The sequence below is a fragment of the Schistocerca nitens genome, chromosome 3 (assembly GCF_023898315.1).
Source record: "Schistocerca nitens isolate TAMUIC-IGC-003100 chromosome 3, iqSchNite1.1, whole genome shotgun sequence".
NCBI lineage: Eukaryota > Metazoa > Arthropoda > Insecta > Orthoptera > Acrididae > Schistocerca > Schistocerca nitens.
The window spans coordinates 148889112-148910915 of record NC_064616.1 but is presented as its reverse complement, the minus strand read 5'-3'; the positions used below and the strand labels follow the sequence as shown (position 1 = coordinate 148910915).

General features: G+C 43.2%; 1 protein-coding gene across 1 annotated transcript in view; it reads left to right on the top strand.

Moving 5' to 3' along the window:
* LOC126248093 (b(0,+)-type amino acid transporter 1) overlaps positions 1-21804 on the top strand; it is a 645761-nt gene that overhangs the window by 46572 nt on the left and 577385 nt on the right. The gene's annotated exons all lie outside the window — the stretch shown is intronic.

Genomic DNA, 21804 nt, shown 5'->3' with positions numbered 1-21804 from the left:
TGATAACCGCTTCAGAGATAACATGCCTGGCGGCAAGGCGCTCTAAGTAAATCCGTTGCGGCACACCCCTCAGTCTATTCTCGAGAAAGGCTATGCGCTGACACTACATTCATTTCCCCCCTTCCTGTCATTTCTACAATCATCGGTGCATACACCATCTTAGCAAAGAAGAGATGACAAAGGAACCGGACTCGGACTTATTTAAACAAACAGTATAGCGCACGCTCTGACACAGAAAGCACAATAACGTAATTAGGACGGTCCATTGAGAATTCGAACACAGTCCTTTATTAATGGAATCTATCGGAAACATCGCATACATTGCAGTCCTTACTTTGTATTCCTATTTTTTCCAGTACACAGAGCTGTATTACAGTCACAACTCTGAAAGAAACGATGTATTTAAATTAAGGGGAACTTCAGAATAGTTTTCTGGTAGTTCTTCACAAATGCGTGAGAAATATACTCAGATACACCAGGGTGTTATTCACGTTTGATCTAAAATATTCTGAAGAAGTGCATAAAATACTTCGTCTTACAATGAGGAGAGACGTTTCAACATCCCGGAATTCCACTTTGAGTCATAATAAAAAAATGGTTCAAGTGGCTCTGAGCACTATAGGACTTAGCTGCTGAGGTCATCAGTCCCCTAGAACTTAGAACTACTTAAACCTAAGCAACCTATGGACATCACACACAACCATGCCCGAGGCAGGATTCGAACCTGCGACCGTAGTGGTCGCGCAGTTCCGGACTGTAGCGCCTAGAACCGCTCGGCCACCATGGTCGGCTGAGTCATAATACAAGTTTGTTTTCGAGACATTAGAATTCGTTGGAAGCAGGGGGAACCGGTCAATAGAGGTAACATATTATTACGCTCCTTCTCATGCGTGATGAATGTAGCTTTTTCACATTTGACCTCTCGACTTGATCTTCCTGTTTCTCATAGCGAAACTCAACCTTGAGTTATTCGCGAAGGAATTTCATCACCTTTATATACGCAGTTACATGACAATATTAGCAGTACATTTCTAACAGTCGGGGACTAATCTTCATTGTCTCAAGAGGTCAACCGAAGGTATTGGGAAGCAGAGGCTCATACTAGGTGAGTGCAATTAGTGTGATCTTTCAAACTGGAAAGTAGACACTCGGGTCAGAAACTTTCCGGTGTAAGATTTCTTAAAGAGTTCCAGTGGAAACAAATGGGAGACATGAGCGGAACCATGAATTCAGTATCGTGTTCCTGAGACCTTTGATTCTCTATTCTATAGTGGTGAATGTGCCACTGTTCTATAGATAGATATCATAATTGTCAGGGAAGAATGTCAAAGTTTGCATGATCCCCTACGACTGACAAGTGTTATTCATCGCGCAGAGATATCTCTGCTCCCAACAGCGATCTAACATTGTGCCATGGAAGTCCTCTCCGCACAAAAAAGATGTTACGATCATTCTGAAGCATAACTCCCTGGCGGAAAACCCCTGTGTGCTGGATAGTGACTCAAAGCTGGAGCTCTTGCGTTTCGTGGACAAGTGATCTACCGCCTGAGCTATCCAAGCACCATTCACGACCTACCCTCACAGCTTTACTTCTGCCAGTGCCTCATCTCCTACCTTCCAAACTTCGCAGTAGTTCTGCAGAGTGAGAAATCACTGTGGAAACAATGCTCCAGACTGTGGCTAAGCCATGTCTCCGTATTAGCCTTCCTTCCAGGAGTGTTAATCCCGCAAGTTTCGCAGGAGAGCTTCTGTGAAGTTTGGAAGGCAGGAGATGAAGTATTGGCAGAAGTAAAGCTGCGAGGGTAGCTCGTAAATCGTGCTTGGTTAGCTCAGTCGGTAGAGCACTTGCCTACAAAATTCAAATGTCCCAGCTTCGAGTCCCGGTCAGGCACACAGTTTTAATGTGCCGGGAAGTTTTCAAATCAAAGCACACGCCACTACAGAGTGAAAATTCATTTTGGAAACGCCCTGAATTTGATCATATTTTTATCGTGGGTGATAGTATCACGCCTTTCCACATCTGATAGCATTGCCGGCACGGTAGCTCAGTGTGTTCGCTCAGAGGGCTGTTTACCCTCTGTAATAAAAAACTGAGGAAAATGAATCAACGATCACCTTGAACGGATGTATTGTGACGTCCGCCCAGACCAAAAACCCAACGAACTATATCGAACAAAATGAGAAAGGAAAAAAAAAAGCAAATGTCCCAGCTTCGAGTCCGGCACACAGTTTTAATGTGCCGGGAAGTTGCAAGTCAGAGCACACGCCACTGCAGAGTGAAATTTCAATTTGGAAACGCCCTGAATTTGATCATATTTTTCTCGTGGGTGATAGTATCACGCATTTCCACATCTGATAGCATCCATCCACTTTATTCAGCACCAACCGCAAGGAAAAGACAACATTTTTAGACTCCCTCATTGACATTTAACCCCGATCTCCTCTATGGGTTATGAAAATAAAATCGTCCATAATGTCGCGTCCAGTTTATGTACTGTTCGTTGGAGTTAATACTGCCCTCTGACATTCGTGGTTATGAGTCATTATGATATGTGGATACTTTCAAAGAGAAAGAAGTTGTTTCAGCATCTCCCTTTCCCCACCACAAGGTGTACCATCATGGCCACTTCGTGAGATATTTGTGCGAAGAAGTTAAATTTTAAATGTTACACGGATCTTCTCCGTACATGCTGCCACAAAATTTTAAGATAACACTTCTCTGTGAGTCACAACGTTCCCCTTTTATCATCTTACACTTTTTTTTAAAGATCCTGTAACGAAAAATGTAATTCTTCTTTGAATTTTGCACTCCTTTCTATTGACATTACCTGATAATGGCACCAGGTTCAAGAGCAATACACAAGAAGCGGTACAGCGAGGGTTTTGTAGGCCATCCTCTTCGTGGATAGTTGATGTTTCTTTAGTATTCTACTAATGAATATCAGTATAGTCACTGTGGACGACGAACTGCGACTGTGATTTAAAATGGCGATTTATCTGCTAATAAATATACAACCAGTTCGGGTTCATAGACGATGATGAGCCTGCAGTGGTTCGAAAACATATTTATGGTAGAATAAATCGTATGAAAAAACTAAAAGAACGACTGGTTGCAAATATCAGTCTGGCATTTGCCTTTGTTACTAGTTTTATGATTTCGTTCCACCTTAAATCGCTTCTCGGTGCATATTTACAGCCCAGACTATCAAGCAGAGAACAACATGAGTCATATTCCAGATGCTGTGCTCCTCTGTGGCATTATGTTTTGACTTATACTTCTAGAGATGAGCTAATTATTGTTCTATTAGTTTTTTCGATCGGTTTGCCGTTCACTATCATTATATCGCGTGCTTGATTATTTGCATCTACTGGAAATTACACGGTGTCTGTAGCGTGGAATTATACAGGGTGGTCAGTAAGAGTCTCAAAATGTAGTAAGGGTGTTGCAGGGTAGATTATTCTGAGAAATAATTGATAAGAAAAAAATTGGACACGTCACCCCGTTCCTGGGTTAATTAGCACTGAAGTTAGGCAATTAAACCGTTGCGCCCGAAAATTCAAGCAGCCCCCCGGAGACGGCGTCACTAAACGTATTCTTCGTTTGACCCCCTAAAAACGAAAAAAAAGGAGCGATCCATAAATTGGTTATGTGACGGTAGAAAGCATCGAACCCGAGAAAAAGCCTGTCCAGTCTCGTGCGCTGTCATCTACGCTATGAGAACAACTGACAGCAATTGTGTCTGGCGGGCCGCTTGAATATGCGCGCATTATGGCCTGATTGACTAAACTTCAATGCTAATTAACTCGGAAGCGCCGAAACGTGTGGAATTTTTTCTTTAAAATTATTGATCATTACAACCTATCCTGAAACATCCTTACCAGCTTTTCAGACTGTTTCTAATCACCCTGTTTAATGGCATAAAATAATTCTGTTATATGACAAAATAATATACTAGGTAAGGTTATATGGAAAGGAGCGTACTGGGTCTGCAATCAGGCCATTGAATTGCATTGCAATGTAGCCTGCACAGCTCACATCCGTAGCTGCTTCTCACTTCCAAACATTAGTTGTAACTATAACTTCGACAAAAACTGTATTACGCCAGCAGCACATCTTCTACATTGTAACATGAAGAGACTATAAAATATGACGTGGATTCGATATCAGAGAAACTAAAACAGCGGCGATACTTCTTCCGTGACCCTCTTATACGGATGTCCGCAGCTCGTGGTCTTGCGGTAACGTTCTCGCTTCCCGCGCACGGGGTCCCGAGTTCGATTCCTGACGGGGTCAAGGATTTTTCCTGCTTCGAGATGTTGTTGTGTCGTCTTCATCATCCCCATTACGGTCGGACGAAGGTCATGGCAAACCACCTCCGCTACGGACCTTGCTTACACTACTGGCAAATAAAATTGCTACACCAAGAAGAAATGCAGATAATAAACGGGTATTCATTGGACAAATATATTATACTAGAACTGACATGTGATTACATTTTCACCCAATTTGGGTACATAGATCCTGAGAAATCAGTACCCAGTACAATCACCTCTGGCCGTAATAACGGCCTTGATACGCCTGGACATTGCGTCAAACAGAGATTGGATGGCGTGTACAGGTATAGCTGCCCATGCAGCTTCAACACGATTTTCTGTATCCAGCACCTTCAACATGCGGTCGTGCATTATCCTGCTGAAATGTAGGGTTTCGCAGGGATCGAATGAAGGGTAGAGCCACTGGTCGTAACACATCTGAAATGTAACGTCCACTATTCAAAGTGCCGTCAATGCGAACAAGAGGTGACCGAGACGTGTAACCAATGGCACCCCATACCATCACGCCGGGTGATACGTCAGTATGGCGATGACGAATACACGCTTCCAATGTGCGTTCACCGCGATGTCGCCAAACACGGATGCGACCATCACGATGTTGTAAACAGAACCTGGATTCATCCGAAAAAATGACGTTTTTCCATTCGGGGTCCCAGGTTCGTCGTTCAGTACACCATCGCAGGCGCTCCTGTCTGTGATGCGGCGTCAAGGGTAATCGCAGTCATGGTCTCCGAGCGTACAGTCCATGCTGCTGCAGACGTCGTCGAACTGTTCGTTCCGATGGTTGTTGTCTTGCAAACGTCCCCATCCGTTGACTCAGGGATCGAGACGTGGCTGCACGATCCGTTACAGCCATGCGGATAAGATACCTATCATCTTGACTGCTAGTGATACGAGGCCGTTGGGATCCAGCACGGCGTTCCGTATTACCCTCCTGAACCCACTGATTCCATATTCTGCTAACAGTCATTGGATCTCGACCAACGCGAGCAGCAATGTCGCGATACGATAAACCGCAATCGCGATAGGCTACAATCCGACCTTTATCAAAGTCGGAAACGTGATGGTACGCATTTCTCCTCCTTACACGAGGCATCACAACAACGTATCACCAGTAAAATCCGATCAACTGCTGTTTGTGTATGAGAAATCGGTTGGAAACTTTCCTCATGTCAGCACGTTGTAGGTGTCGCCACTCATGACACAGCAGTTAAGTCCCATAGTGCTCTGGAAAGCTAATCATTTGCATATGACAGCATTTTCTTCCTGTAGGTTAAATTTCGCGTCTGTAGCACGTCATCTTCGTGGTGTAGCAATTTTAATGGCCAGTAGTGTAGTACAGCGGTGCGGTTCTCCCGCATCGTGCCCTACACTCCTCGGAGTGTGGGACCTCATCATCATCTTATACCGAAAGTGAACTCCTTATTTGTTGGCTGCCGTGTATTCAGAGGACTGAGATCACTAAGCAATGATATAAGATTCATGGCGAGAAGAGATATTGTCGAAATAAGGCAAAACATCAGCGAGGTGAGCTTTCGTTAGCAAAGGTAAGTAACTGTGACGTCGTACAACAAAATTTACAGGTTCTGAAATACTCTGGATAGAGTAAAACAATTAATTCTCAGCAGCATACCTTGATAAGCTGAAGCTCTGATCGGTCCGTGAGACGTGCTCAGATAACACAATTCGTAGCACATTGTTCGCATAAAAAGGTGGAGATTCGGTTTCTATGATTCTTTATACGTTATTTTCGGAAGTCTGCCAGTATCCGCTCTATTAAGTCTAACAATCCATAGTGTCGATCAACGTACAACTAACACATAGCTTAATTTTGATTTCTTAATTGCGTATAAGGAAACACTCAGCGTTTGTAAACAGTGAGGTATTCGAGTGCATTTAATTAAGAGAATTGCATTTTATGTCCTACCCACTTTGGGCATTATTTTTCTGGCTAAATAATAAAACTTATGTACTACTTTTACGGCCTCATTTCTTAGTTTAACTCACTCCACATTGTCTAATATAGCTCGCCCCTAAATAATGAGAAGTGTTAGATCATCGTCGGCCAGTGTGGCCGACGGTTCTAGGCGCTACAGTCTGGAACCGCGCGACCGCTACGGTCGCAGGTTCGAATCCTGCCTCGGGCATGGATGTGTGTGGTGTCCTTAGGTTAGTTAGGTTTAAGTAGTTCTAAGTTCTAGGGGACTCATGACACAGCAGTTAAGTCCCATAGTGCTCAGAGCCATTTGAACCATTTTTTGTTAGATCATCCACATGAGTACTAAAAGGAATCTGTTAAATTAGGGTTTCACGATAAATCACACAAAACTAAAGGTAGTCAATTAACTAATACCTAGGAACTACAATTACGCATAATCTAAATTGGAATGATTAGATACGTAATATTGTGGGGAAGACAAATCAAAGACTGCGTTTTATTGGCAGAACACGTAGAAGATGCCACAGATATACTAAAGAGCTACCTACACTACGCTTATTCGTCCTCTTCTGGAATACTACTGCATTGTATCGGATCCGTATCAGATAGGATTGACGGAGCACATCGAACATTTTCAAAAAGGGTAGCTCTTTTTGTGTTATCGTGAAATAGGGGAGAGAGCGTCACGGATATGGTACTCGAGGTGGGGTGGCAATGATAAAAACAAAGGTGTCTTCCGTTGCGGTGAGAAATCTTTACGAAATTTCAGTCTCCAATGGTCTCCTTCCTATGCGAAAATATTCTGTTGATACCCATGTACAAATGGAGGAATTTTTATTGTAATAAAATAAGAAAAATTAGAGCTCGCACGAAAGGATTTAAGTGTTTGTATTACCCGCGTGCTGTTAGAGGGTGGAAGAGTAGAGAAATATAGTGAAAGTGGTGTGATGAGCCTTCCGACAGACATTTAAATGTGAATTCCAGAGTAGTCATGTAGAAGTTGTTGTAGACTACAGTCCATTATCCTCGTTTTGTCGAAGATCCAATGTATGGTGAGAAAACGCTAACAAAATTCAAGTCTTGTATAATGAAGAATCCAGAAGTCTGTGTCTCAGCCCAGGCAAAAGACTTTATGTCTACGACGAGAGAAAAATAAAACAGCGTTGCCAAATAATTAGCTGAACGTCCCCCTGGCAGGTAGGAAAGCGCGGACATTAGGATAGTGCTCGAAATGGTTCAGTGGCTCTAAGCTCTATGGGACTTAACATATGAGGTCATTAGAACCACTTAAACCTAACTAACCTAAGGACATCACACACATCCATGCTCGAGGCAGGATTCGAACCTGCGACCGTAGCAGCGGCTTGGTTCCGGACTGAAGCGCCTAGAACGGCTCGGTCACAGCGGCCGGCTAGGATAGTGCTAAGGAAGCAATATGAATACTGGCGCCGGCCGATGTGGCCGAGCTGTTCTAGGCGCTTGTCTGGAACCGCGCGACCACTACGGTCGCAGGTTCGAATCCTGCCTCGGGCATGGATGTATGTGAGGTCCTTAGGTTAGTTAGGTTTAAGTAGTTCTAAGTTCTAGAGGACTGATGATCTCAGATGTTAAGTCCCATAGTGCTCAGACCATTTGGAACCATTTTTTTTTAATACTTGCAAGGCACAAGTTCCAGACGTATCGCGGACCAAAGTCATGTGAGGTTAATGAATATATTTCACTTAAGTTGCAGATTTGTTTCTTTCTGTCATCAGTGAGGCATCCGCGTAAAATAAATAGCACGTCACAGTCTACATACTTTTCCCCCGCGTACACACCCCAGGAATGCCTTTCCTTCATCTAGGCAGGTTGTTTACTTTTGGAATAAAACTAAGTTCAATGCAGAATGTTGCATACTGTTAATGTAGGAAACGCGACCACATTGTCAGTATATTATCAAGCAGCTCGGTGGAGATTGTTGTATATGTTCGCGGCGGAGGAATACGTTATTCTTTTGCCGTACATTTGCTGCTACAATAACACCCACGATAATTACGGCCATATTTGCAACCGTTCTGTAAATTGTGTACGCAGGTGCGATACCTAGCAGCGGTCGTCAACTATACTGCTCTTATTGAACCGGAACGTATCACAGTATGGTGTAAACGAGCCATCGTGTTTATTTTCGCTTTACCGTGTTGTACGTATAATACATTGCTATCATTTGAGGTAATATTGCTGGCAAATCTCTGTTTCATTTCTTGACTTTATACTTGTATTCGGAAACATTTTGGTAAATATCTGATGCTGCACCGTACTTGAAATCTGTATGCTCATTTCCATGTATTATTTGTGTGTTTACTGTGTGTAAATGTACACAGCACATTTCTAGTGTATTTGTTTTCTTTTACTGTACAACGGATCTGAAGAGTGTCCTTTCTTATCAAAATCAGTAATCTACGGATATACAAGGTGTCTCTCCTAATGCGTCAGGCGCATTGTCTCTGGTGTTGCGGCAGATATTTGCAATTTTGTTTTTGCAATGTGTAGCTGGAGTAAGCCCAAACAAATGCTGCTCACCACGTCTTTCATGCGACACTCAGCGTCGATGGAAAGCATCAGGCCGGCCGGTGTGGCCGTGCGGTTCTAGGCGCTTCAGTCTGGAACCGCGTGACCACTACGGTGCAGGTTCGAATCCTGCCTCGGGCATGGATGTGTGTGATGTCCTTAGGTTAATTAGGTTTAAGTAGTTCTAACTTCTAGGGGACTGATGACCACAGATGTTAAGTCCCATAGTGCTCAGAGCCATTTGAACCATTTTTTTTTTGAAAGCGTCAGGTTGTTTCCCGTTAAAAAACAAAATAATTTTTAAAGTGCAGTTTTACGTGCCCAATCGACAGAGCGGTCGCAAATTAGTCTACTGCGATATTCATTTTAGCGATTTATGTTAATAGGGGCAGTAAAACACAAGGAATATCGAGTACTTCATCAGGGACACCATCGTGCTGACTGCTACCACTATGCAGAAGCGAGGAGCCCATTAGCTGCTGGAGTACCGGTTATTCCTCGTACTTTACTGTACCTGTTAATACATATCAATAAAATGAATAACGCACTAGATTTATCTAGGTGCGCTCTGTCGAATGGGTACGTATAATTCCGATTTAAAAGACATTTTGTTTGTCATGGGAAACAAACCGACACTTTCCCTCGACGCTGAGCGTCGTATAAAGACGTGACGAGCAGGATTCGCTTGGATGACCCATGTTACGCGTTGCAAAAACGAAATTGCAAAAATCTGCCAGAACACCAGAGAAAAGGCACCTGACGACCCATAAGAGAGACACCCGTCGTATTTGGAGTCACTGATTGGAAATAAAGAGGAAGACTTCTATACGTCCTGGACAGCGGTGTTCTTCAGAATGTCGTTATAGCAACTCACAGGAATTCCTAGCTGGTATATTGGCTCTCAGTGAATGATGTATGGATGGAAGGAAGGAAGAAAGATAGATGGATACATTAGGGGTTAACGTCCAAACGACGACGAGGAGGCACCCAGGGGTTAACGAAAATTCACTGTTCGAGTGTAGTTATGTTTATTGTTGCTCTGTGCCCGTTCAGGAAAAAAAGAGATTGAGGCCTAACGTCCCGTCGTCCTCGAGGTTATTGAAGACGGAGCACAAGCTCAGTCTGTTTCGAGGATGGGGAAGGAAATCGACGGTGGCCTTTCAGAAGAACCATCTCAGCATTTGCCTGAAGCGATTTAGAGAAATGACGTAAAACCAATGTCAGGATGACTGAAATCGAATTTGAACCATCGCCTTCTCGAATGAGAACCAAGTGCTCTAATCATACGCCGCTCGGTACCCCGTTCCGAAGGAATACCTGATGTCTCATCTAATGGAGGGTGTCTCAGGACCTCACAGAAAAAAAAACTTGGTGAAAGATGGGAGAGAAATACAGCCATCTTCCACTTAGTTTTTAATAGAAGCCATTTTTCGTGTGTACGCAGTTTTTTTGAATTATTTCATTATTAGTGATTAGTTACTTTCGCCCCATCGGGCATTGTCAAGCTAAACTACACAACAACTTGTGCTTACAGCGTGATATGATGTACTCAGCAGTGTGAAGAAAAAACGTATGATAACGTCCTTAATGAGTTCATCAAAACTATCGTAGGTAAGGGCTCAAGTCTATGACTTTCATATGTAACGTTTGACTTTTTTAAATTTTTACACTTGAGACTGGACGAGTGTGACAACTGAGACCGTACCTACTACGGTTGTGCTGAAGTCTTATTAGGGACACCATCGCACGTTGCTTTTTGTCACACTGGTGCTGTGTGTGAGTACATGTCGGTTTTTCGAACTTGAACTGTGTCCTTATGCTGTTACAACTTTCATCAAAGTCGCTCAACTCAGTGGCAGTGAGTGATCAGTTTACTGTAGATATGATCTTACGCTCCGACGGAGGTCAAATTCAATGGAGATCCTGCGCAGCCTTACGGAAAATGATACGCGGAAAAGTTTTGAGCACTATAAAGAACTAGCTGCGTGTGGACTCAAACGGGTCACCTGTAATTGAGCGAATTAGGTAACTGCACAAATTAGCACCATTAGCTGCATTTCTTTTGTGTCCAGTCTCGAATACATTATCCGACGGACTGTAAGAAGTCATACAATGCCACTGAGTTGAACGACTTCGATGAGACTTGTCACTACAGAAAGACACCGTTCGAGGTCGAAGAGGAACCTTACACTTATACACAACGACAAAGAATCCCCTAGTAAATTTAACAGTCTCTCTTCTTTTTTGTCAGACCGTCGTAGCTGACAAGTAGCGAAAAAATCGACGTTTAATAAAGCCGAGGTAAAGTCGAAGAAAACATTCTGAATAACGATATACCAAGAAGTTCTAAAAGGCAAGCTATGAAATGCCTTCCGATATAAAGTATTGCGACTTATGTCTAGTTTTGGTGGGCCACTTATAACGAGTTTGTTATCAATAGGACGTTAACTTGCAAATACAGGGTGTTTCAAAAATGACCGGTATATTTGAAACGGCAATAAAAACTAAACGAGCAGCGATAGAAATACACCGTTTGTTGCAATATGCTTGGGACAACAGTACATTTTCAGGCAGACAAACTTTCGAAATTACAGTAGTTACAATTGTCAACAACAGATGGCGCTGCGGTCTAGGAAACTCTATAGTACGATATTTTCCACATATCCACCATGCGTAGCAATAATATGGCGTAGTCTCTGAATGACATTACCCGAAACCTTTGACAACGTGTCTGGCGGAATGGCTTCACATGCAGATGAGATGTACTGCTTCAGCTGTTCAATTGTTTCTGGATTCTGGCGGTACACCTTGTCTTTCAAGTGTCCCCACAGAAAGAAGTCACAGGGGTTCATGTCTGGCGAATAGGGAGGCCAATCCACGCCGCCTCCTGTATGTTTCGGATAGCCCAAAGCAATCACACGATCATCGAAATATTCATTCAGGAAATTAAAGACGTCGGCCGTGCGATGTGGCCGGGCACCATCTTGCATAAACCACGAGGTGTTCGCAGTGTCGTCTAAGGCAGTTTGTACCGCCACAAATTCACGAAGAATGTCCAGATAGCGTGATGCAGTAATCGTTTCGGATCTGAAAAATGGGCCAATGATTCCTTTGGAAGAAATGGCGGCCCAGACCAGTACTTTTTGAGGATGCAGGGACGATGGGACTGCAACATGGGGCTTTTCGGTTCCCCATATGCGCCAGTTCTGTTTATTGACGAAGACGTCCAGGTAAAAATAAGCTTCGTCAGTAAACCAAATGCTGCCCACATGCATATCGCCGTCATCAATCGTGTGCACTATATCGTTAGCGAATGTCTCTCGTGCAGCAATGGTAGCGCCGCTGAGGGGTTGCCGCGTTTGAATTTTGTATGGATAGAGGTGTAAACTCTGGCGCATGAGACGATACGTGGACCTTGAGGCCGCTGTTGGATCACCTGCTGCACTAGCTGCGCGTTGCCCTCTGTGGTTGCCGTACGCGGTCGCCCTACCTTTCCAGGCACGTTCATCCGTCACGTTCCCAGTCCGTTGAAATTTTTCAAACAGATCCTTTATTGTATCGCTTTTCGGTCCTTTGGTTACATTAAACCTCCGTTGAAAACTTCGTCTTGTTGCAACAACACTGTGTTCTAGGCGGTGGAATTCCAACACCAGAAAAATCCTCTGTTCTAAGGAATAAACCATGTTGTCTACAGCACACTTGCACGTTGTGAACAGCACACGCTTACAGCAGAAAGACGACGTACAGAATGGCGCACCCACAGACTGCGTTGTCTTCTATATCTTTCACATCACTTGCAGCGCCATCTGTTGTTGAAAATTGTAACTACTGTAATTTCGAAAGTTTGTCCGCCTGAAAATGTACTGTTGTCCCAAGCATATTGCAACAAACGGTGTATTTCTATCGCTGCTCGTTTAGTTTTTATTGCCGTTTCAAATATACCGGTCATTTTTTAAACACCCTGTAAAATACCGAAAGAAGACAATATAACGAATACACAAACAGTTAAAACACGATGAACCAGAATGGCGGGCTGGTATTTTAGTGCCAATGCCCCGAACGTGAAAGAACCGTCTCGCTTCTCCACAACAGCGACAGAAATTCTGCGAGCACTCAGCTCGCAAACTCCCATCTCCGCAGCAGGCAGTGGACTTGTCCAGTAGAAGGCGGAAGCCAGTATGGGCAAGTTTTGAGAGTGGGAGGTGTAATGGTGATAGCGTTGTGCTGTACGCTCTGTGATGGAGGGAAGGGGAGGCTGGCTGCCCCGATTACCGGCATTACTGGAACGAGGCCCGCACTCGCCGCTACTGCGCACCCAGAGTCCGCCCTCGCACATAAGTTTCTGCTTCCTGGTTTCCTCATTTAGAGCCACAGGAATTCTAGCACAATGCGTGAACCTTTTACCAAGGTCGTAACATGTTTCTCTAGAGAAGTTGCTCCCAACAAGAAGTAGAAAGTAAGAAGGAGGATTAGAGTGTAACGTCCCGTCGACAGCGCGCTCACTGGAGTCGGAGCACAAACTTAGATTACGAAGGGACGGGGAAGGAAACCAGTAGCTCCCTTTTCAAAGGAAGCACCCCGGCAGTTGTCTGGAACGATCTAGAGCAATCACGGAAATCCTAAATCTGGGTGGCCAGACAGGGGTGTGAACCACATTCCTCCCTAATATGAATCCTATATATTAGCCACTGCGTCAAAAAAATGGCTCTGACCACTATGGGACTTAACATCTTTGGTCATCAGTCCCCTAGAACTTAGAACTACTTAAACCTAACTAACCTAAGGACATCACACACATCCATGCCCGAGGCAGGATTCGAACCTGCGACCGTAGCAGTCGCGCGGTTCCGGACTGCGCGCCTACAACCGCGAGACCACCGCGGCCGGCAGCCACTGCGTCACTTCAGTCTGTAGGAAGAAAGAGGAAAGAAAATAAACTGTTGTAATCGATTGTTGTCGATTCCGTTGGTACTGTCAGATATCAGAGCGCTAAGACGAATGACCTGCTGATATACATTACTGCGCAGGGAGTTACCTTGCGACGCGTGGAGAGTCAGACCTGAATAGAAACCGCGAAACGGATTAGTGAACATTGGTCTGCTACGTCGCCCGCATTGAGTGCGGTTTTTAGGTAGTTTTTCTACATCTACATCCATACTCCGCAAGCCAGCTGGCGGTGTGTGGCGGAGCGTACTTTGAGTACCTTTATCGGTTCTCCCTTCTATTCCAGTCTCGTATTGTTCGTGGAAAGAAAGATTGCCGGTATGCCTCTTTGTGGGCTCTAATCTCTCTGATTTTATTCTCATGGTCTCTTCGCGAGATATACGTAGTAGGGAGCAAAATACTGCTTGACTCCTCGGTGAAGGTATGTTCTCGAAACTTCAACAAAAGCCCGTACGGAGCTACTGAGCGACTCTCTTGCAGAGTCTTCCACTGGAGTTTATCTATCATCTCCGTAACGCTTTCGCGATTACTAAATGATCCTGTAACGAAGCGCGCTGCTCTCCGTTAGATCTTCTCTATCTCTTCTATCAACCCTATCTGGTACGGATCCCACACTGCTGAGCAGTATTCAAGCAGTGGGCGAACAAGCGTACTGGAACCTACTTCCTTTGTTTTCGGATTGCATTTCCTTAGGATTCTTCCAATGAATCTCACTCTGGCATCTGCTTTACAGACGATTAATTTTATATGGTTATTCCATTTTAAATCACTCCTAATGCCTACTCCCAGATAAATTATGGAATTAATTGCTTCCAGTTGCTGACCTGCAATATTGTAGCTAAATGATAAAGGATCTTTCTTTCTATGTATTCGCAGCACATTACATTTGTCTACATTGAATTCAATTGCCATTCCCTGCACCATGCGTCAATTCGCTGCAGATCCTCCTGCATTTCAGTACAATTTTTCATTGTTAGAACCTCTCGATATACTACAGCATCATCCGCAAAAAGCCTCAGCGAACTTCCGATGTTATCCATAACGTTATTTATGTATATTGTGAGTAGCAACAGTCCTACGACACCCCGCTGCGGCGCACCTGAAATCACTCTTACTTCGGAAGACTTCTCTCCATTGAGAATGACATGCTGCGTTCTGATATCTAGTAACTCCTCAATGCAATCACACAATTGGTCTGATAGTCCATATGCTCTTACTTTGTTCATTAAACGACTGTGGGGAACTGTATCGAACGCCTTGCTGAAGTCAAGAAACACGGCATCTACCTGGGAACCCGTGTCTATGGCCCTCTGAGTCTCGTAGACGAATAGAGCGATCTGGGTTTCACACGATCGTCTTTTTCGAAACCCATGCTGATTCCTACAGAGTAGATTTATAGTCTCCAGAAAAGACATTATACTCTAACATACTACGTGTTCCAAAATTTTACAACTGATCGACGTTTTTCACCCTCGTTTAGGCAAATGCTGGCCTGGTCCCCTATCTCTACCTCAGAAAATACGATAACACATGTAACGAAGTTTCCATGACTCACAGGAAAATTGTGCACGGGACTTCCCTCCCTTAGAGTAACCGAGTACTGAATTGAAAGGAAAGGCATCCGGTCACCATGTAAGTTAAAATACAATCTACCAAATCGTGAAAACTAGCGGACCCTGTGTGCTGAGATACACGCTAGGAGAGAAATGAATAAATATTATACTTATATGGTTCAAATGGCTCTGAGCACTATGGGACTCAACTGCTGAGGTCATTAGTCCCCTAGAACTTAGAACTAGTTAAACCTAACTAACCTAAAGACATCACAAACATCCATGCCCGAGGCAGGATTCGAACCTGCGACCGTACCGGTCTTGCGGTTCCAGACTGCAGCGCCTTTAACCGCACGGCCACTTCGGCCGGCTATACTTATATTAATCATAAATTAGATCCTTGTACTGTTCTAAGGAACAGGGAGGGGAACATTATATACTGATTCATTTTTGCTAGAATTTTTACGGTTACGTGTTTAAGTGTATCTGGCAACATGTCCTCAGTTCCTTTGTTATGAGCGCTTCTTTCGTCTGTTCATGATAGCCGGTTTACAAGCTTAATTTCGTATTCTCCAAGCCTTGATTTTATTTTTAAAGACACTTGTATGCAGAGTATTTAGTTCTACTGCTCTTTCAGCCTAAAGATTTCAATAACCCCTTTGGGTCATGGACTGTGTGGCCGGTCCCGGCGGAGGTCCGAGTCCTCCCTCGGGCGTGTGTATGTGTGTTTGTCCTGAGGATAATTTAGGTTAAGTAGTGTGTAAGCTTAGGGACTGATGAGCTTAGCAGTTAAGTCCCATAAGATTTCACACACATTTGAACATTTTTTTTCCGGCCGCGGGGACCAAGTGGTTCTAGGCGCTACAGTCTGGAACCGCGCGACCGCTACGGTCATGGGTGTGTGTGATGTCCTTAGGTTAGTTAGGTTTACGTAGTTCTAAGTTCTAGGGGACTGATGACCTCAGAAGTTAAGTCCCATAGTGCTCAGAGCCATTTGAATCATTTTTTTGAACTCCCAAACTTGCATGACAACCTCTTTTCTCACCGATCGAGATACGTGCTAAAGGAGGCCTTTCTTCCTTCCTAAGTTGGTAGCCTCAGTTAAAATATTTAGGTTAAACATCTATTCAGGATAAGGTCGACCCTTGCTGATATCCGATAAGATGTAGAATTAGTTGCGTTTCTCATCTTGGTAGAAGAGCTTTTGAAAGAATAGCAAAATAAATTTCCGTCATTTATTTGTCTACTTATAAAATGTACTGGTAAGGTAGTTGGGCTGTACATTTTAGTTTGCTGCTCCAAAGTAATTTCAATTACACTCAATGAAATACTTTCTTCCTTCAAACCACTCATCAAATTACTAGTTCGAAGTCTCTTCTGACAGTGATAGACATTCATGCCCCTCCAGTATTTCTCCTCATTTGTAGAAAATTGCTGGCATTCAGTCTCGACTGCGCTTCGGGAAAAAATAAAAAGTTATATGGAACATCATGAATGCTACAGAGATTGGGTGGTCAAAAACTGTAAAGCCTACTGTGGCTAGATACGCAGTACCAATTCCGCCTACTGTTTCTTGAGAACCGAGTCTCGCATATTTTAACACTCTTTTTACAGCTAAGAACACAGCTTGCAATCCGTTCTAACATACAGGAATTTTAGACTGCGGCAGGTACACACTAATCGTCAGACGCCTGCTTACTTTCTTGCAACATGATTTGATCATTATCGTAATAATTCCAGATTTACTCGTTTGTGAATACGTTACTCACACAGCAGCATGAACCACTTTCTACGCTTTTGAAAATTCTCTTGTACCAGCTGACAGCTTATGGCATTTGCTTGTGTGTCATGAAGTCAGTTATGCCCAAAAAAGAAAGCTTCGTTTTAATATTTTTTCAACGCTAACAATCGGCTAGAATTATTTTCCGAGGAATTCGTCGTCTGTTTGCTATAAAATGCTTTCATATTAAACTAAACTAAGTAGTTGTCATGTACGAAGTTTACTGAAGGGTATTAAAACAATTTTATCTAATGTTTTAGATGTTTTGAATTTTCTTACCCGTGCACATACAATAGTTTACGAAACACAAAAATCATGTTCTCTGGCTTAGCTTACACCCAATGAAAACAACTCCTATTTCCTACCGTAGATCTGTTAGCAGGTTTAACTAATAACTTTTAAAGTTTTCTAAATTGCGTTTGTGTGGGACTGCAGGTAAAATTACCGCACTCGAACACTCGAGATTGAGACAGCCAATCTGGAAACGAATCGAAAATTTCATAAAATAAGAAATGTTACGAAATTAATTCGTTGGTCACACGTAATACCCAGTGACGGACTACGAACAGGCTAGCAACGATCTGGACTTCTACCCTGGGAATTTACGACATTTACATGCGTCAGCGGGACTATGAACTGATTTTCTAGGCCCATCATGGGAATGCTTAGATGATTCACTACCACTGTGTCATTTGGCTGACTCAGAAACAAAGCTTTTGACACATCATTTCTGTGGGGTTACATACGCACTGTCATTAGCAACGCCAGTTTGGAAGGTGGCTTCAGTGGATGAGGATCGTCAGACGTAGCACGTACGGTACGCGAGCAGGCGTTCAGAAGTGGCTCAGTAGAGTTCTGCTAGACTTTTACTAGTGTTCGGAGACATCGTGGTTACTGTTCAGTCCACAGCTGGTGCAGCTCTCCTGGCGAAGAGTAGAGATGGATCAGGAGGAGTTTGGTAAGTCAGCATCTCTTTACTTGTATCTCAGCGCTTTTGTCCTTGATTACGCGAGACTGCTGCTCGAACAACAGTTTAACGGATCTATAGCCGTGCAAGTTTATAAATTGTGTTGGTCAACAACGCAATACGGAAATGAAATTTCAGTATCACACCGTCTTATGGAAAGGCTGTACAGTTTAAGTAGCTTTTTGGAAACGAAATCTACAATAATGTAACCATTGTGAAGAAGAACAAGCTTCACTGGATGTTGAAATCATTCGTCTTGTGCGCTCTTATCCCTTTCTTAGTTGACAGAGTTTCCTTGCAGCAATTGTAAGTTATGAAATGTGATGCTAAAGATGCGTTTGTTTCGTATAGCAGCTATTATCGGTTTTCTTGCATTCTTCACTTTAGAAGAATTCGCTGACTACGAAGGTTTTCCGGTTCAATTTTTGGTACCCGTCGATGTTGCAATTAATTTTATTGGCCATTAAAAATTTGAGTTCCTCTGATTTATAGCTTTCCTCGTTGTGCCACTGCAAGGTGACCACCGATGACCGATATTTGCTGTTAAATGCACCCTAATGGATAGGATCGCGATCTGATACCAACAATGATCTTCCTTTCTGCAGCCAAAGAAAGTGTGCTTTGTGCGGAAGGCTTAATGAAGATGATCCGTATGTAACGAGGCAAATACTTGGTTGGGTTCTGAGCACTATGGGACTTAACATCTGTGGTCATCAGTCCCCTAGAACTTAGAACTACCTAAGCCTAACCAACCTAAGGACATCACACACATCCATGCCCGAGGCAGGATTCGAACCTGCGACCGTAGCAGTCGCGCGGTTCAGGACTGCGCGCCTAGAACCGCTAGACCACCGAAGCCGGCAGGCAAATACTTCTCGACCGCTCATCCCATCTCACAAGAACGAGCGTTTGTAATAAGCGTGTTATTATTATTTACGTTGGACTGCAAATCAGTGTAGGACCGTTTTCTACATTAACGAGTCCAGTGTTAATATTTCATTCATTTCCCACAGAACTCACGTTCCTGTGATCTGTAGTCCGATGACAGGTTTGATGCAGCCCTTCACGCTACTCTGTCCTGTGCAAGACTCCTCGTTTCCAAATAAGTACCGCAACCGAAATCCATTTGAACCTGCTTACTGTACTCGTTTCTTGGTCTTCCTTTGCAATTTTTAACCACCCTTTCCTCCTCTCACCACTTCCATCCAGTACTTAATTGACAGAATGTGTCCAGTCAACCGATTTCTTTTTTTGGTCAAGTTATACCATAGTTTTCTTTTATTCTCAATTCTACATCTGCATCGTACACCGCAAGCCACCAACGGTGTGTGGCGGAGGGTACCTCTCATAGCAAAGACTGATCCCCCCATTCCTGTTTCACTCGAGAATGGGGCGTGGGAAGAATGATTGTCGGTAAGCCTATTCAGTAACTCTTCATTAGTTACGCGTCCTACCCATTTAATCTTCAGCATTCTTCTGTAGCACTACATTTCAAAAGCCTGTTTACTCCTCTTGCCTGAACTGCTCACTATCCACGTTTCACTTCAGTAAAAGGCTGCACTCAAAACAAAGTTTTAGAAAACACTTCCTAACGCTTAAATTTAAGTTCGATGTTAACAAATTCGTCCTCTTGGAAATGATTTTCTGCATTTTGTATCCTCTCTGCTTCGGCATCATAAGTTATTCTACTTCCCAAATAGCAAAACTCGTCTACAACTTTTAGTGTCTCGTTTCCTTATCCAATTCCCCAAGCATCGTCTGATTTAATTCGACTATATTCTATTATCCTTATTTTCCTTTTATTAATTTTCATCTTATATCCTTTTTTCAAGACACTGCCCATTCCGTACAACTGCACTTACACGTCCTTTGTCGTCTCTGACAGAATTTCAGTGTCATCGGCAAACTGAAAATTTTTTTATTTCTTCTCCCTGCTCTTTAATTCCCTTTCCAAATTTCTCCTTGATTTCCATCACAGCTTGCTCAATGTACAGATTGCAAACAGCGCTTATATGCACCGTAATTCACATCAAACATCTAAAAGTCTCAAATAAACACCCGGCTGCTGCAGTGATTGGATATTTTTGGTCAAATGTTTGAGCGGAACAAAAAGAAGACCCCCTAGAAATTACACAATGGATTTTTGTTCGAATTTTCATAGCCATAGGAAGACTGGTAATTAAATAAATGGCGTATCAAATTGACCAGTATGAGGTCTATTTTTCCAAAACATGCTGAACTAATTGGTAGTAATGTAAATCACTAAGATGAACTTAGTTATTTGAGGAAAAATTGAAATAATTCACGAATAGCTGCCGCTAGCTATATAAAAGCAGTGTCAAAGTTCATCTCTTCAATGCCTAGCTATTTTGCACATAAAAAATTACATTGTGCAAAAATCTTAGAATTGTTTCTTTCATGTTGAAAAAATAAAATAAGTATCCGGTTTTAGATCGAAACAGCTCAGCTTTTCCTAATAATTCCAGGCAACCAATCCCTATTTAAATATAATATACTTCATGCTTTCTGAGGAAAACTTTTTAAAAAAATTTAAAAAAGGACGCTCAGATTTTTTTGTGGTATGATTTGCCTAAAAGTAAGAAATAAAATGGATTAGAGAAAATTCTAGGGCGCCTCATTTACACTGCATGATTTCGAACATCATTCAAAGACGTGTCAAATGTTTCTCTAATCTATTTCGTTTCTTACTCTGAAACAAATCTTTTCACGAAAGTCAGACCTTTTCTCTTTCCAAAAATTTTTCATGGAATAAACAGTGTGTTCCATTTACCTTGACACACCAAATAATTTTTGTCCAGAAGGAAAACAAATGTATCAAGCAAATGTTGTTCATTACATTGATGAGTCAAAACATTATGACCACCTGCTTAATAGCTTGTTTGTCCGTCTTTTGGATCGAAATACATAATTGATTCTGCATACCAAGGATCCGACAGTTTCTTGGTAGGCTTGTGAAGGTATGTGGCATTAGATGTCTACGCACACGTCATGTAATTCACGTAAATAACGGGCCGCTGATTTGCGTACGCGATGATGGCGCCCGATAGCGACCCAGATGGGTTCCAGAGGATTTACATCGGTCGAATTTGGTCGCCGAGACATCAACGTGAATTCACTATAATGCTCCTTGAACCACTGTAGCACAATTCCGGCTCCGAGACGCGGACAATTATACTGCTGAAAGTTCACATCACCGTCGGGGAAGACATATGGCATGAAGGGATGCAGGTGTTTCGCAGCTGTCAGCATGTCTTCGATTATTACCACAGGTTCCATGCAAGCACAGGAGAATGTCTCCCATTGCAAAATAATACTCCCGTCCGCCTGTGTCCGTGGCGCGCTGCATGTTTCGAACCGCCGTTCACTTCGATGACGGCATTTGTGGAGACGACCATCGAAACAGTGTAGCAAAAATTTGATTCGTCTGAAGAGCCGACACGTTTCCATTGATCGACGGTAGAATACCGATGGCTCCGCGTCCACTGTAATCGTAACTGACAATGTTGTTGGGTCAACATCTGATCTGCTGTGGAACTCCATGTTCAACGATGTACGACGAACAGTGTGCTCTGAAACAGTTGTGCGTGCACCAACATTGTGTTCTTTAGACAGAGATACCACAGATCATCATCTGTCCTACTTTACAGAGCAGACGAGCCTCTGAGCCCCACGTTCTGTGAAGCGTAGTGGACGGCCAACGATTTAGCACCCAGTGGTA